Genomic DNA, 16,929 nt, shown 5'->3' on the forward strand with positions numbered 1-16,929 from the left:
GCATGGAGTCACACAAACCACCTGCAACTCAACACCTCAAAGACTAAGGAACTGGTTGTGGACTTCGGGAGGTCCAGAGAAGGTCCACTGCCGGTTCAGATAGAGGGGGAGGAGGTGGAGGTGGTCAACAAGTACAAGTACCTCGGGCTGTGGGTGGACAACAAACTGGACTGGTCATGCAACACAGAGCACCTGTATAAAAAAAGCCCAAAGCCGACTGTACTTCCTCAGGAGACTGAGGTCTTTTAACATCTGCAGGAAGCTCCTGAGGATGTTTTACCAGTCAGTGGTTGCTGGAGTACTTTTCTATGCTGTGGTGTGCTGGGGGAGCAGCACAGCAAAGAAGGACTCATCCAGGCTGGAAAAACTGATCAGGAAGGCTAGCTCTGTGGTCGGCTTGAAGCTGGACACTCTGGTGACAGTGGCAGAGAAAAGGACACTAAAAAACTGCTGGACATTATGGACAATGCAAGGCATCCTCTGCACACGGCCATTAACAACCAGAAGAGTCTGTTCAGTGACAGGTTGCTTCTCCCCAAGACAAGAACTAACAGACTTAAAAACTCCTTTGTCCCACATGCCATCAAACTGTTTAACTCCTCTCTGGAGGGGAGAGGGAGGGGAAACAGGAGGACAAAGGAGGGGGGAACAACTAAGCTGTAGTGCCTCTTCACCTCACTGTGCAATACCTTTTGTGCAATACTTTTGTTAATAGTCAATGGTGCAATAGACCTCAATACTTTAAATGTGCAATTCACTTGTATTTTTATTTTTATTCCTATTTATTCTATTTATCCCCTTCGTATATTTTATTTATATTTGTCTCTGTATTTATATGTGTGTGTGTATATATAATATTCTGTAACTCTGTAACTTCTGTCGGTGCTGTGCTTTTGGAAACCGAATTTCCCAGAGGAACCCACCCGAGCAAGGCTGGACTGGGACAAAAAATCGGCCCGGGCATTTTGACTAGAGACCGGCCCACCAGGATAAAGATTGAAAATGTGACGTCATTCAGGGGTAAAACCGCAAAGGATTCTGGGAACTTATGGCAAGAGGTACTAGCGCACGCAGGCTTTCAATTGAACTCAGTTACACAGCGATAAAAAGAAACCCAAAAAATGGCAAGAAGCTGTTATATTATTAACTGCAATAGCCGGTCGCATGACAGCCACGGGAAGCCGACGGGTAAAGAGATCGTTTTTTTTTGTTTTTTTTTATCGGAATACGTTGTTGAAGAGATAATTTTTTAAGCCATGTTTCCGAAGTAAGAGCCGACGGATGGTCTGGATATACCAAATATAACGTCTCAGAACACTCCAGCTCACATGTTAGTCTGCTCCAAGCATTTCCACAGAGGTCAGAGTTTTTTAGTAGTTAACTCATTCACTGCCATTGACGTCTATAGCCGTCAATGGCAGTGAATGAGTCAATGGGTTTAACTCATTCACTGCCAATGGCTGGCAGTGAATGAGTTAATAGTCATTTTTCTTAACATAATTGGTGATATAGATTACAAGCAAGTCTGGCGCTGAACAGAAATTGTCGCGCTATGCTCTTTTATTTATTGTGCATAAATAGTGAATTGTCCTGACACAATATTGCGTTTCGCTTCTGTTATTACCATGGTACATTGACAAAAACATATACTTTTATTCACAGGATAAAACAGTTGTTTTGTATCACTAATTGCCCAGTGCGATTACAACATACAATATTATTGTCACTGCTACATTTCTGTAATGCTACCAGAAATAATTTCCACTACTAATTAATTACCGTTGAGCTCAAAGGTTATATTAATAAACGGTTAACGAATGTGTATTTATGACGACGATTTGTGAGACTGGTAAACTTACCTTTGTTTGTACGATGGTTTTTCGTTCTACACGGTGCGTTTCAAGGTCCTGCACCCATCCGTCGCTAAACTGTACCTGGGCTTGTTGCAGTGACCTGAAGTTACTAAACTTAATGAGTGTATGCACTCACTCCAAGAACCGTATAATTATAAATCTGCACGTGGTGAAAGTTGGGCACTCTGTCCACTCTGTGTGCTCGTAAGGGTCTGACCCTTTCACTCCTTTGATTTTTTTTCCTCGTATCTTTTCTTTGTCTTTTCGTCGAGTCTGTCTTTGTACAGACCGGCATTGTTCTCCTTTTGTTTTGTACATTCCTTTTTTGTGCGGCAAAGAAAAAACAAGAAGGTATTGGAACCAGAGAATGAACGTTTTGCGGTGCTGCAAATGTTTGTATTTAATGCTGTACTTGGATTGTTTTGCCACGAGTTCCCGGCATGCAATGCACGAAAATCACGTGATTGCTAAACAAGGGGGAGGGTGCATCCGGCCTCCTCGGCTGTAATTGGTCCAGCCCAGAGTCGATCATGAACAATTGGCCAATCCAACACCTTTTATTATATATACCCTTCCTTAAAAAAAAAAAAAAAAAAAAAAAAAAAAGATCCATCGGCCCATAAAAACAAAAAATCGCCAGCGGCCCACCGGGCAAATGCCCGGTATGCCCGATGGCCAGTCCAGCTATCTTATCTTATCTTAGATAAACTTGATGCAACAGAAGAAAAACAGAAGCAAGAAGAAATTGTAACTTGTGTGATCTCATGCAGCTAGGATGCTAGCGTTTTTAATAAATGTTTGCACTATTCAAATTCAAATTCAAATTCAAATTCAAATTTTATTTGTCACACACACACAACCATACACAGTATGACATGGGGGTGAAATGCTTGTAGCTGTACAATGCCCGACCATTAAATGACAGAAGAAAAGTTTTACAATATTTACAATTTACTACAAAAATTTACAAATTAACTTAGGAATTTACAGTAAAGAATGAGCAAATAGCAGAAGAGATTATAAAGATAAGGATTATAAATTATAGGAATTATAGGATTATAGGAAATGTGTGGTGGTGCGTGTGGTGACGTGTGTGAGAGTCCAGTCTTATAGTGACGTGTTTGGGAGAGTCCAGTCCTACACCTGGTTCAGGGCCCGAATAGCCTGGGGGAAGAAGCTCCTCCTCATTCTCTCTGTTTTGGCCTTAAGGGAGCGGAAGCGCTTCCCAGACCTCAACAGTGAGAAGAGTCCATTGTTGGGATGGGAGAGGTCCATCATAATCTTCCTAGCTTTGGACTTGCACCACTTGGTGTAGATGGACAGCAGGTCAGGGAGCTCTGATTGAATGATGCGTTCTGCCGAGCGCACCACCCTTTGCAGATCTCGTCTGTCCTGCTTGGTGCTGTTCCCAAACCAGGTGCAGATGTTTGGCGTCAGGACGCTCTCGATGGTGCAGGAGTAGAAGTTCTTGAGCACCTTCAGTGGCAGATGGAAGTCTCTAAGTCTTCTGAGGAAGAAGAGACGCTGACGGGCTTTCTTAACCAGGGTGTTGATGTGACAGGACCATGACAGGTCCTGAGTGATGTGGACACCCAGGTATCGGAAACTGTCCACTCTCTCCACTGGCGTGCCACTGATGATGAGGGGTTTGTAATTCCTCGCCTGCAATTTGTTATTGTCAGGATGTCCGAAAAACTCCCTGAAAAGCCTTCAGTTAATCCAAAATGCTGCAGCAAGAGTCCTGACAGGGACTAGAAAGAGAGAGCAGATTTCTCCTGTATTGGCTTCCCTTCATTGGCTTCCTGTTAAATCCAGAATTGAATTCAAAATCCTGCTCCTCACATACAGGGTCTTAAATAATCAGGCCCCATCTTATCTTAATGACCTTGTAGTACCATATCACCCTATTAGAGCACTTCGCTCTCGCTCTGCAGGCCTACTTGTTGTTCCCAGAGTATTTAAAAGTAGAATGGGAGGGAGAGCCTTCAGTTTTCAGGCCCCTCTTCTGTGGAACCAGCTTCCAGTTTGAAATCGGGAGACAGACACTATCTCTACTTTCAAGATTAGGCTTAAAACTTTCCTTTTTGCTAAAGCATATAGTTAGGGCTGGACCAGGTGACCCTGAATCCTCCCTTAGTTGTGCTGCAATAGACGTAGGCTGCCGGGGATTCCCATGATGCATTGAGTTTTTCCTTTCCAGTCACCTTTCTCACTCACTATGTATTAATAGACCTCTCTGCATTGAATCATATCTGTTATTAACCTCTGTCTCTCTTCCACAGCATGTCTTTATCCTGTTTTCCTTCTCTCACCCCAACCGGTCGCAGCAGATGGCCCCGCCCCTCCCTGAGCCTGGTTCTGTCGTAGGTTTCTTCCTGTTAAAAGGGAGTTTTTCCTTCCCACTGTCGCCAAACTTCTTGCTCATAGGGGGTCACATGATTGTTGGGCTTTTCTCTGTATCTACTGAACAATATGAAGCGCCTTGAGGTGACTGTTGTTGTGATTTGGCGCTATATAAATAAAATTGAATGGAATTGAATTGAACTGTTTCCAATAAAACAGAAAAATGTGCAGATGTACAGATGCAATCATATTGTGTTAGTTATTGCACATTACCCAGATGCTCTGAGTTTATTTATTTGTGTGCTCACTTGCATTGGTTCATCATATTAGTGGTATAGTGGTTAGTGGTATATATGCGTATAATTCAATAACTTGCCAGACATTTATCTACCTCTTCTACTCAGGCTGTACTTGACCACCAAATCTTACAGAAATGTTTACACTTGTATGGCTTTCACATAATCTTAAAAGGATTAACATTAACACATTTTGTTCATTGTGTATTGATAATCAAATCTTCTTCACCAAACCACTTCTGTAGCAAATTAAATCTGTTATGGTAGCAGCGGTAATACTACTGCAGGGTAAGACCAAGATCTTGCTAGAACAGTAAGCTATCAAGTTAATTTACCCCACTCATAAAATCCAAAAACCACAGCTAATGTAGATTATGCTAATCTCTCCTTCACGACTTTGTTGCACCTCTAGACTGCTATTAGCATTTTAACTGTTTTTAGATTACTCCTTGGACACACTATTGTCAGTTGTGCATTTGGATCGGACTGTGATTTTCCTCCACTGTGTTGCAGGATTGAAAACCACTGATCAGGTCTGCACTGCTGCCCATGCTGGTTGTGTCAGGTGCTCTTCTTCATGTGATATTCACACATACACAATGAAAAGTTTGGACGCACCTTCTCATTTAATGTTTTTTTCTATATTTTTACCACTTTCTACATTGTAGATACATACTGAAGACATCAAATATATGAAGATATATGACATTATATAACAAAGAAAAATTGCAACACTAAATGTCTCATATTTTAGATTGCTGAAAGTAGCCCCCTTTTGCTTTGTTGACAGTGCGGCAAACCTGTGGCCTTCTCTCAATGAGCTTCAGTTAGTCCAGAAAATTGCTAAAACAAGGATAAATTCATCAAAGTCACCAGCCTCCAAGAGTGTGCAATGCAGTAATCAAAGCAAAGGCTGGCTATTTTGAAGAATCTGAATTATAAAACATGTTTTGAGTTATTTCACACTTTTTTGTTAGCTACATACTTCCATATGTGTTCATTCATAGTTTTGTTGCCTTCAGTGAGAATCTACAATGTAAATAGTCATGAAAACAAATCAGAAGTTTTCAAAACAATAACACGGCGCACAGTCTAATGTCAAAAAGAAGTAAGGGAGCACACCTCTGAGACTGCAAGACAAGGACTAAATTTTCTTTGTCCACACTCAAATTTTAAAAACAGTTCCCAAGTTTCTGAAAATGTTCATGCAGGTGAAAGGTCAAAATGTATTTTGAAAAGCTAAGTTTAACAAAATACCCATCTCCCTCTTACTGTTTCAGTGTCCGTGATTCCCTTTTGTTAGCTAAAGTTAACTTGATTTAAAATATTCATTCACTTGATTTGCTCAAATGACAATTGGTGAAAGATGATTCAAGTTTTACAATTTATTTAACTGTTAGAAATAAAAATCTATTTTGTTCTGCAAACATAATGCATAATTCATTATTGTCACTGTGTAAACTTTTGTTTGCCTTGGACAGGAGCATTTCACACTTCAGCTGAGATGCAGAGCAAGACCCCAGAGAGAAGCCCAAGCCAGCATCTCTAAGCAAAAAGAGGAAGGCAACGACAGGCATGAGCGGCATGATGATGGCATTTGTGGGGATGCAGAAGAAGCGATACAGTGAGTTTATGCAACTAGAGCAGCTAGACCAGCAGCAAGAGAAATAAACCCTGAGCACATGGAGGAAGGCACAGAACAAGATAAAGGAATACGCCCCCCACCCCCAAGAAACAAGAAAGTTCATGCGTTCAAATAATAAACAGACTGTGAAGTCATGATGCCTTTGCCACACACGCATATTCAGAAGCTACCCTTTTGCTCTGTTCACCCTCTCCCGGAACTTCATAATGATTATGTCCACAATTCCCATGAGGAAGCACTATGTGTTTGAGGTTTTTATGCCTTTTGCACCAATTACATGCCAAACAAGAGCGCAACTCCCCCCAAAGGGTAAGAGCTATACTAAAATTACGTTTTAGAATGTTTTTATTACAGCAACCTGTCATCAGCCTGTTATGATGTAATTGTGGCATCATAGGGTGTTGTACAGCTCTCTCCGTGTCCTCTCATATGATATTTTATTCAAATGATTTCTTGATTTTTTTTTTTAAGATCAAATTGGATCATGGACACTAGCAGTGAAGGTCAAATGTCTGGCAAACCTAGGTACTCATGGCCTAGTATACTGCTGGGAAACTTTAAAGATGGTCCATAAAAAGCTGTGGGTAAGCACCAATAATATATCTCTGTGTGGTAAAGGATTTTTACTAACACAATATCCAAGAAGTTTGTGCCTCAGCTTTTTAAACTGAATATCTGGTAATTTATTTATATGTTTCTGAACAATAAATAGCGGGATTTTGGGTTTTTGTGATGCAGCTACACAATCTAAAGATGTAGCTTACTAATCAAACATGCTAGCATCAGCTGATAATTTAGCACTTCCCCCCTTTTATCCAGATGTGGTCTGGTCTTGAACGTGTTTGCTACCAAAATGTCTACACTGAAGCATCAGGATGGATTTCATGGACAAATTGGTGGCTACAGTTTTTCTATACAGTACTTAGAAAAAGTACATACAAAAATCTAAGCCATCCACCTGTCAACTTGACCCTCTCCCTACTGTGTTAGTTAAAGCCTGTCTTCCCTCTTTAGCTCCTCTCATAACCAATATTACTCATTCCTCCCTGAACACTGGGATTGTTCCTGAAGCACTGAAAAAGGCTTCTGTTATTCCAACTCTCAAAAAGCCTGGTGCAGACCCCAATAACTTTGATAATCTTCGCCCTATATCAAATCTCCCCTTTATTTCAAAAATTCTTGAAAAAGTTGTCGCCGCCCAGCTTCATTCACATCTCAATGACCATAATCTCTATGAACAATTTCAATCTGGTTTCCGCCCCAATCATAGCACAGAAACTGCTCTGTTAAGGATTACCAATGACCTTCTGATGGCAGCTGATTCTGGTCTCCTATCCATTCTCATCCTTCTTGATCTTAGTGCGGCGTTTGATACCATTTCTCACAATATTCTCCTGAACCGGTTAGCTTCCATTGGTATTAGTCATACCCCACTTGGTTTACCTCCTATCTCTCAGACCGCACTCAGTTTATCCAACTTAAATCCCATTCTTCAGCTCTCTATCCTGTTTCTGCTGGTGTGCCCCAGGGTTCAGTATTGGGGCCTCTTTTATTCATTATTTATATGCTTCCTCTTGGTTATATATTCCGAAAATATAATATAAATTTTCACTGTTATGCCGATGACACCCAGCTCTACCTTTCTTCTAAACCCAATTCATCCCTCCCACCTACCTCCCTCTCAGACTGTCTTATTGAGATTAGATCCTGGTTCTACTCCAATTTCCTCAAACTTAACAGTAATAAAACTGAAGTTTTACTTGTTGGTACACCATCTATCTTAACCAAATCCCACAGCTTTTCCATTAACGTTGAAAATTCTCCCACCCTTCCCTCCCCTCAGGTTAAGAGTTTGGGTGTCATACTTGATAATACTCTTTCATTCCAGTCTCACATTAATTACATAACACGGTCTGCTTACTTCCATTTACGTAATATTCACCGACTCCGTCCCTTCCTTACTCCCCATGCTGCTGCCATCCTTGTCCATAGTCTTATTACATCCCGTATTGATTACTGTAATTCCCTCCTATTTGGTCTCCCTAAAAGGTCCCTTCATAAACTCCAACTTCTTCAAAATTCTGCAGCTCGGGTCATAACTTGCACTCCGTTAAGTGCTCATATTACCCCAGTTCTTCAGCAGCTTCACTGGTTGCCCATAGAAGCCAGGATAAATTTTAAAATCTTACTTCTTGCATACAAGTGTATCCATAAATCTGCTCCTTCATATTTGTGTGACCTGCTCCATATCACCACTGTTTCCCGCACTCTCAGATCATCATCTGCTATTCATCTTACTGTTCCGTCCTCACACCTTATCACTATGGGGAACAGAGCTTTCAGTCGCTCTGCTCCTCGGCTCTGGAACTCTCTTCCTCCTGCACTAAGAAATATTGACTCCCTCTCCGTATTTAAGACACAGCTCAAAACACATCTGTTTAAACTGGCTTATTCGCTTTAATGCTGATTTTATCTGTTGTCACGCTCTGTTTTGTAATTTTAACTTATTTTATGTATTTTATGACTATTGTTCCTTTTATTAATTGTGTTTTTTGTAAGGTGACCTTGGGTTTCTGAAAGGCGCCCTCAAATAAAATGTATTATTATTATTATAGTATGTTTTCTCCTTCACTGAGACCCTCACAGCAGTTGGGGATATTTTGAGGCATAATCTACACTCACTGGACACTTTAGTAGTTACATTTTGCTACTACTAGAGTGGAGCCCATTCCCATCTTTCATTAGACCACATCCCAAAGGTGTTCTATTGAGATCTAGTCATTTAAGTACAGTCAACGCCATGTTTTGGAGATTATGTATCGGAATTTCAGGAGCAGGACCACGCTTCCAGACATGCTCATTCCGGTTGTCATCTATATAGGTTCCCCCAGTTCTGCAAGCTGTTCATTCTTGTTTACGTGCCCCTCCCTCCCTCCTTGTTCTCAATTCTTTAACTTCTTCATTTCTATTTAGTGCATGGGGATCTGCCAGACCCGGGAGCCGTCGCCAGTCCCCTTCGAGGCCTTCCCCAAACCGCAGCTCAATTCATGTCCAAGTGTTCACCTTTACCTACTAAAGCACTGTCAAACCTAAAATGAGGACGTGGGCCCAGCTAGTGAAATGTCAAAAACAAAAAAAACCCTGTTTGACATGTTACATGGTATGAGCCGTTAGAAGATGGATACGGTCATGTGGTCATAAAGCGATGGATGAAGAACAGCCATAGAGAAACTGCTTCTAAAGATATCAGACTTGGACAGTGATATACAGAAAAAAAATCAAAAAATGTCTTTTTTTCATTCAAATGTGTTGACTAGAAAATTCACATCTTATTTATCTCCTTACTAATATTAATGCTGTACCTTAGCACATCCATCAGTCAGTTAACTGCACATGACAGGGTACTGAACAGGGGTTTGTATTCGTATTGGTACTTTGTACCCTGTTTGTGTCTGTTTTACGTTGCAATATTTAGATGCAATGTGAACTATTTAATGGTGTCTTCTTTGTTGTTCTTTTCTGTTTTGTCCAGAAAAGAAAACAACAGGAAAATGCTTAAAGATCAGCTAATGAGCTTGCAGGTTGGCCTAAAAATAATCAGAGGGAGCCAAGCTTAAAGCCAGCTAGCAGCATGCACTATGTTTGGGATCAAATGAGACAGCAAATGGCAATAATTCACTTGCAGATTGTCACAGTATCTGCCATGATTGTGTAATAAGGAAACTGCTGGGGTGAATAGAAGAGGTATCAGAGACAGCAGTGATATTCTATACTTGAGCAGTCGGTGTTGCTGGTGGAGTATAGAAACATAAATGATAAATGGATTGTAACCTAGCAATATTTTCAAAAGAAATGTCTCAATGCATGAATGCTTATGAGTCAGTAAGCCTTTGCTGCTACTTTAAATGCTTATTGGGGGGAAAAATGACATACTCTTGCTGCAATTTTAAAAGTTAAAAACCAGAATTAAGGTGGTTAAATTGTCTAATAACTCCTTTCTTTGAGATATTGACATCTGAAGCCACTGCTCATCTGCTGGTGACTAATCGGAGAGAAGTGCAACAAAAGAAAATTACACTGACAAAAACAATAAAAGGAATTTTGTTTTGAAAAGGCTTAGCTGAGCTTTTACTTAATCTGCCACAAAGAGACCCCTGTTTTTAACAGATGCTGTTTGAAAGATGGAGTAATGCAAATGTACAGAGCAACATGCAGCTGGTGACAATAGGCTCAGGAAGAAAGGGCAGAGGAAGGAAGATGGAGAAAAAAAAGCAGCTGCCTCTCATATCATCCAAAGCTGGCAAAATTTAACATTTTTAATCTGAGCTTGCAGGTGGTTGAAGAGTGAGGAGAAAATAAAGACACGACAACAGACTCTTTCATATTTATAAACTCGAAACCGAGGTGCTTCACTCTGTGTCTTTCCTTTATTCTTTTTCTTCTGACGTTGGCTGTTTGGCCTTGCTGTTTTCCCTCACCTTCCTCTCAGCAGAATACGAATGGCAGACCAAGACTGTCACAGCTTTTCACAGACTGCCTGCCAAAGCCCAGCAGTGTGGAAACAGTTTTAATCCATTCACTTAAAAAGCAAATTTCAAGGAATTTTAAAAAGTCATCTCTGGTCTCTGTCAGCATTTAGCAGCGTTATTGGGATTGCCAAGTTTTAACCAGCACTTCTAGTTAACTGTTGGCTTGAGGGAAGAAGGAAGGATTTGATTTTTTTTTTAACCTTAGTGAAGCTTAAAGTCTGATACCACACTAATACCACAAATATTGAATCAATATTGTACCAGCACAAATCTGCTCTCTGTAGTGGCGCTCTTTATGGTGCCATAAAATATGCATTCACTGTTACCCTGCTACCCTGTTAGATGTCCCAAGGTAACTCATTAACAGTGACTGGCAGAGATATGGTAAATGTATATCTGTGGATACTTCTCCACTTTGCACTTTGTTGCCTGTCATGAAAGAAACAAGTTTTTTTCCCATTTCTTCAGTCAAATCTATAAAATCAAGGGTGATCGTGGCTCAAGAGTTGGCAGTTGGTCTTGTAATCGTAAGGTTGCCAGTCGAGCCCCGGCTCGGACAGTCTCGGTCGTTGCGTCCTTGGGCAAGACACTTCACCTACCGCCTGCTGGTGATGGCCAGAGCAGAGGGGCCGATGGCACAATATGGCAGCCTCGCTTCTGTCAGTCTGCCCCAGGGCAGCTGAGGCTACAACTGTAGCTTGCCTCCACCAGTGTGTGAATGAATAGTGGAATTGTAAAGTGCTTTGAGGGTCTCGAAAAGCACTATATAAATGCAATCCATTATTGTTATTATTAAAATATGCCAAAGATGGTTTGACAGGCATAAAATAAGATTTTCGAAGAAGTGGTAACCCTACAAACCTATCTGTAGCAGATAGAGTATCTGAACATCAGTTAAAAAGTAGGAAATGCCATGCAATGCCATCTAGAAGCATATGATTGCCAGAAGCTTAATTTTTCAGTTTGAAACACTCAGTGTAGTAAAATCATACCTGGCTGCTCCTGTCTGCATGCCAAAGCATAGATTTAGCTTTGAAGCACGATGGACTAATCCAACTGTTGGCCTCTTTTTCTAGCCTTGATCTAGAGTAGCACAGATGTTCTAGTCAAGAACAGTTATGATCTGTATAGGATAAGATAAGTATAGAAGCAAGGGACAAAGAAATTTATACTTTGATTTGTCATCTCAACAGGTAACCTGTTTCTTGCTAATCGTCTTTGTTAAGATGTAGGACTTTTGATAACTCCTTAAGAACTTAATCAAGGAAAATGAACTCTAAGGAAAATTCATCTTCCTCTTTCACGTTGGATAATTCAGATAAGCTGAAAAAGCATTTTCATACTAACACATAAGATAACAAGATGGTTGGTGGTATCTCAGGTAACACTATGACATTTGATTCAAATTTGCCCCGCAGATATTGAAAGATAACTTTGTCACACAGTGCTCAAATCTTTTATTTATAGTAATTTAAATGACTGTATTAATCAAGGTGTGGTTTCTCTGTGGTTTTTCTAAGCTGAAGCTTTTGCAGAATACTTGTTCCTTACAGCACACTAAAGCCTACTATAAATATGTGATGATCTATCAGATAATTTAATGGATTGCTGTGGATACAGAACATAAAATATTCTGTATATATAGTTCAAAAATATACATCTGCAGTTGTAGTATTCATCCAACACCATCAGAAATAACAGTAAAACAGTGACAAGGTCCAGTTTTAATAATAATAATGGATACTTTATTGATCCCCATGGGGAAATTACTTGTTTTTCTCTGCATTTGACCCATTCACTCAGTGAAGCAGTGGGCAGCCCACTAAGCAGGCGCCCGGGGAGCAGTGTGTAGGGACGGTACCTTGCTCAGGGGTACCTCAGGGTAGCCGTTAAGTGGATTTGAACCGCCGACCTTCCGATCATGGGGCGACCACTTTACCTACTGAGCTATCCCTGCCCCATGCTTGAGACTGTGGGTAAAACACAAGTCTGCTTGCAACACATGCCACTGAGCTCATGTAGTCCTTTTTTCTATCCCTGTGAGCGTTTCCTGTTATTTCAGCTGGTGTTCTGTCAGGTCATCATCTTTCTTCAGTGAGAATGTGTCCATAGAGAGACATATCTTGAGTGAGTTCAGGTCATTCTCCTCTGTGTGAGACTGAAAGATAACTATAACTCTGAGATTCTGCTTCCACCAGCTTCATTATAAGTAGCTTCCCATCTTTTGCTATTACTGCAATTCTTTTTCTTTGAATTTTCCAACACATTCCACCAAAGTTTGCATTGTATGCGCCCATGTGGAGTCCTATGCACATAGAGGAGGCAGCAAAAGACACAATTTAAGTAAAAGAGGGAAAGTGTCTGTCCCGCAAAAGCAGTGCAGTCTCATATAAACTGGGACCTCCGGTCACCCCTCATTCATTTAACATTAACCAGTAATGACTTCTCTATTGGGTAAAATACAGTTTAAACAAGCAGACATATCATTATGTAAAGCTACTTTCAATACTACTGATATTTTCTTTCTCTGAAATGGATTTTTCTGAGTTAACTTCAGTAGTTACTGCCTCCAAACCATCAATATGTCTATTGGTCGGGTCATCAACAGCAGGCTCATGAACAGCCCTAAGATGATCCCTTGCTCAGTGAGATGAGCTTTCAGCCATTGCAGACATTATTACAACCCACACAGATACATGAGCATGCATGGTCATTGCAGTATTTCAAGAAAAGACAAAAATACAACCTTTGACAGTTTACCATTGTGGCAGGGTGTGGTCTCTGGCTCTGCTGCAGTGGAGGGGAGGGGCAGTGGGCTTGAGGGGCAGTGCCAGGGAGGCTGAGGGCTAGCTGGAAGGGATTTCACTAATGAATGCTCCTCTTTATATAGTGACGCAGAGAACCAGAGAGGAGGCGATGTTTGTGTTTGTGTGTGTTTGTGTGTGTGTGTGTGTGTGTGTGGGGGGGGGGGGGGGTAGCTGGAAAGCTGTCCAGACTCATCAAAGTGCTGACCACGAAACTCTGTGGCTGAGCTGCCGGGAGGAAAGCATCTAGCTTGACACACTGTGTAAATAAAACTGTTACAATATAAACAAACGCTGTGTGGGTTCGTGGTGTGTCACAGTCATATATAATGTACTACTTAATGTTTGTTGAAGTTAATTAAGTATTTTGTGTCACTTTCTAAATACCAGCATGTCATACAACACCCAAAGTCAAAACATAATGGAATGTAATTATTTCTTGTGATTAGTTCCACTGGGGTCCGTTCTTCGTACCTCGCTAAGTAAGTTAGCTGGATTTGATTGTTGACGATTTCGCGTGATCTTGGATCGTTCGGTTCCCCGAAGCTCATCCGGGACTTGCTGTCATAGCAACAGAGCCGTAAGCATAAACCTGCTTGGGAGCAGGCTTACTTTATGTAAACAGGATTAGATCGCGGCCACGCAGGTATGTCCGCTTCATTTATACGAAAGCAACAGCGATATTCCACCACTGTTTCACCATAAATAAATAACATCAATGTAACTAAAGATAATGCAGCACTTGATCCTTTTATTGATTTCACACAGATACATACAGGTCATTTCCTAAAAAAGGGAAATGTACTATTAACATTCTATTACATGTATGTGATTATTACAGATGTAATTCATATTTCAGAGTAGTAATTGCAAATTACTTCGTGTAATCAAGATGGGAGACCACGGCTATAAAAGCGAAGGTGGATTTGGGAAGTCTGTCGCAGTCATATCCTGTCCGTATACGTGAGCAACCCATTGCGGAAGGTGCAAGATTGATAAGGAGAGTCCTCAGAATTCAGCGTATATTGCGGGATAGACAGGATCCTTTAGCTCAGCGCGACAGTGTGCTCATAGAGAGATATCGATATTCCCGTGAGGATATTATTTACTTAACCAACTTGTTGACGAGGGGATGCAGGACCACCACCTGTCCTTTTTTGCTCTGCCCTTTTCTTGGTTGCTGTTATGAACAAACAAACAGATTATTTCAGGGTCTCTTTCCAAGAGACTAAAAGCAATATAAGTGATAAATATTACCATTCTGTAGAATATTCTTATATTTCACTTTTACCTGTTCCCATGTTCTAGTGGGTCCTGTTGTGGCTCTAATGTGAAAGGGGATATAATATAACATAATATAATGTAATATAATATTGGATAATATAGTGTAATATAATAAATCTACCCTACCGCCTACTGGTGTTGGCCAGAGGGGCCGATGGCGCAATATGGCAGCCTCGCTTCTGTCAGTCTGCCGCAGGGCAGCTGTGGCTACAACCGTAGCTGCCTCCACCAGTGTGTGAATGTGAGAGTGACTGAATAGTGGCATTGTCATGCGCTTTGGGTGCCTTGAAAAGCGCTATATCAATCCACTCCATTATTATTGTTATTATTAAATTACTTACGAGTTTAATTTGTCAGCAACTTTCTGCCAGCCCTCTCTCCTTGCTTTTGCAGCCTTTGCAGTGTTCCCTTGCGTTTTAATTAAACTCTGAAACTCCTGAAATCCCTCAATCAAGAGTTCTTGCTCTGCTGCCGAAAAATACCGAGCGCTCTCCTTCGACATTTTCGCCGACCAATCAGAGGGTTGCCGATCAATGTTTCTACTATCAATGCGTAGCCCCTTTTACGACACCCAGTGATCTCACATTACTTCATCCAGCTGTACTAATCGTCAACAGCAGGTGTGTTCGGAGAACCGGATTAGCGAGCTCACGGTTAGCGCGATGATTTGGTCTTGGATGTGTCATTTGATCTTGGATGTAGTAAGCGACGTATGAAGAACGGGCCCCTGAACTAAAAAAAGTTCTGTTTATAGATGCACAATGTGTATAGCAGGTAAACTTTGGTAAATTCATCACCAAAATCTGCATCCATTCTTAATGTAACAGCAGCTGCCAACAATAAAACAGAAAGAGAATATTAACATGTAAGCCTGAATAATTCACAGCGTTTTCACACATGACTAGCTGCTTGTTTTAATTTAAAGCCAGTGTAAAAGTATTTGTAATGAGAGATTAGCAGCAGTCTCTTTGCCTGACATTATAGTATAGCTGACAAAGGATCTATTCAGGTAGCATAACTCACAAACAATAAGGCATCCCTCTTTCCCCAATCTTGCCGTATTTCTTTTGCTATGAACCACTGTTAATTTCTTCTGTGAGATGTAATCAGTCTCAGAACAAATACACATAAAATAAATTTCATGCACATGATACAAACTGACAGAACAGCTTCCACTAGCATCCAACATATGATGCTGACTTCTGAGACTATGGAGAAGGGGACAGTGGTTGATGTCTATACTCCTTTGAATGCAATCCATGACCTTTAGCTGTTTGGTTTGATCACTGACACACATAATCTGTGGTTCCATACTGCAGTCTAGTCCATTTGCACATCAAAGCTGGTATTGCCAATCAACAATAAACAGATGCCAGAGAAAACTCATAATGTTGGGAAAAGCAATTCTTAACAATAAGTAAAAATCTTTCAGATATCTCCTTTTGAAATAATATTGTCTGAAGGTTCTGATTGTCTGTTTACTCTTTCCTGCAATACTGTTATAATTAACTAAGTGGATAATGGTAAAAAAGCTAACATCAGTAAAGAGTTTTGTCAGTATTTATGAATCTATCATGCAACACATAGCTATTTTTTTTAAGTTTTAAAGTGAGAACATATATTTGATGGTTCTTCCTTCTGTGTTTTTGTGTCAGTCCCAGTTTTTTTACTTGATGTTAGATCAGGGGAATTTGCCCCTCCTTTCAGTTGCTAATGTGTCTTCAGTAAAGGTTCACACTAACCTGGAGATTTTACAGGATGCATAAAGCAGCAACAGGTCTGCAGATGTTGCAAAAACTAACACTCACCCTAACAGCCTCAGCTGGAAAAATCAATGCTTATGTTAGGCTCCTCTTCATCAAATTCAGCTCAGCCTTTCACACCACCATTCCCGGTGGAGAGCTGAGGTTGCTCGGGTTGGACACGTGTAAATGGATCCTGGACTTCCTGATTGAGAGGCAGATTATTTGAGTGAGCAGCCGCATATCTGACACAATCTCAGTAAGCAAAGGTTCAACTCAGGGCTGCGTTGTGAGTCTCCTGTTCTTTACCCTGCTGACCCATGTCTGTATGGCCAGTTTCACCACCTTGTTATCATCATGCTGATGAAACTACAGTTGTCCTAACCACCTCTTCCAATGCACAATTGAAAGTGTTATCACCTACTGTATTACA

This window comes from Copadichromis virginalis, linkage group LG12 (assembly GCF_057382275.1).
Source record: "Copadichromis virginalis isolate Kocher_CV1m ecotype Utaka linkage group LG12, C_Virginalis_male_GT1.1, whole genome shotgun sequence".
Lineage (NCBI taxonomy): Eukaryota > Metazoa > Chordata > Actinopteri > Cichliformes > Cichlidae > Copadichromis > Copadichromis virginalis.